This window comes from Geospiza fortis, unplaced genomic scaffold (assembly GCF_000277835.1).
Source record: "Geospiza fortis unplaced genomic scaffold, GeoFor_1.0 scaffold79, whole genome shotgun sequence".
Classification (NCBI taxonomy): Eukaryota; Metazoa; Chordata; class Aves; order Passeriformes; family Thraupidae; genus Geospiza; species Geospiza fortis.
Window position 1 is genome coordinate 319,259 of NW_005054408.1, and position 1,550 is coordinate 320,808.

Genomic DNA, 1,550 nt, shown 5'->3' on the forward strand with positions numbered 1-1,550 from the left:
TTCTGTTTTGAGGGAAAGCTACAGGCAGTTACTATTTCCAATTACCCCTCCTTTAAAAATATCAAACCATAAACCACAGGCAATGATGTGCAGTGTTTGAGGTCAAACTGGAAGCCAATATACAAAAATGTACATGAAAATGTACTTTGTGTTGTGGGCAGAGCTGTGGGCTGGGGGGTGAAGGAGCTGGACAAAAGGTCTTACATTCGAATTTACTTCTCTAAAAATGTCTAGAAATAACCTATTCAAGTGCCACTACATATATTTTATACAAAGTTTTTATATACTACATATAAAACTGAAAACATAAAGAGATGAGGCATATTTATCAGTAATCCTTGAAAAATTATGGCAAGTAAATTCTTTTTTTTTTTTTTCCAAGAAAGATACAGAGGCCAAAAAAGAATTTCCAGAACTGGTCCTAAAAACCCATGAAATCCATTAATTTCTACTTATGGATTTAGTGTAGAGCATTATAATGCACAGACACATGAGAGCAGGGTCTGTGGTGCCCCTTTCCCAGTACAGAAAAATTCTGGGCAGAACTACGTAAATTACCTTCATCTGCCATTCAGCTTACACTTCAGGCTATCATCAGAGCTATCAATATAAGCAATGTTAATTTTTTAGTATCATCTGCGCCTCATAAATACTTCAAGTTGAAAACTATTATTTGAAAGCCCTAATTCAGTTATATAAAAACACTTTGGTGTTTGTTCCAAACTGTTTGTAACACATTTCACAACCATTGTGAAAAGTGAACAAACCTGCTTTTTCCCCTGAACGCAGATTTAATGAATGCTCAAAGCAGCAATGTCTACTTGAAATATTTTCAATTTGAAAATGAGTTATGGAAAATTGATGCTACCTTAAATTACCCTTGGTACTTTTAAAACTTTTTAAGTAATGCTAAATAGGCAAATATTTTCTCTACCTGGAAGCAGCACAACAACTAAGATGAAAAATCCTTGACAGAAGATCATAAAGGAAATATGCTGCCATGTACTGTTGCTATATCAAAAAGGCAAAGAGAGAGAGGACCTTCACCTGTAATATTTGGGATGCTTGGAGCTGATCCCCGTTACCAGGTGCATAACTACAGTATATATGTGTTATGTCACTCTTTGCTTAGAGTTTAATTCTTACTGTTGCAGACTTTGGTTTTTAGAGGGATGGTAAGAGCTGTACACAAGTTATCACACAGTAAGTTGGAAGGGACCCACAAGGATCAGCGAGTCCAGCTCCTGTCCCTGCACAGGAGCAGCCCCAAGAGTCACACGTGCCCGAGAGCGCTGTCCAAACCACCCACACAGTAATTAAAAAGCAATGTCTGGGGATGCCAAAAGGACGCGGAGGGAAGATGCAGCCCCGAGCAAAACGCCTCCGAGCTGCCGCTTCCAGCCCAGCCCAGCCCCGCGGGCCGAGCGCGGCCAGGCAGGGCGAACGCCTCCAGGGCAGGAAGCGCCGAGCACGCTTTGCCCAACCTGTCTCGCAGAGGGCGGTGCGCTGGTATCGCGGCCCCCGAGGGCAGGGAAGCTCCCCGGCCGGCC

General features: G+C 42.2%; 1 protein-coding gene across 1 annotated transcript in view; it reads right to left on the reverse strand.

Annotated features, from left to right (window-relative positions):
• The window catches only part of ZNF507 (zinc finger protein 507), a 19,750-nt gene extending 18,684 nt beyond the window's left edge, over window positions 1-1,066 (reverse strand). Inside the window, exon 1 of the mRNA XM_031061290.1 lies at window positions 1,048-1,066. The gene's annotated coding sequence lies outside the window, so the exon portion shown is untranslated. The remainder of the gene's footprint in view (window positions 1-1,047) is intronic.
• Window positions 1,067-1,550: the final 484 nt, after the last annotated feature.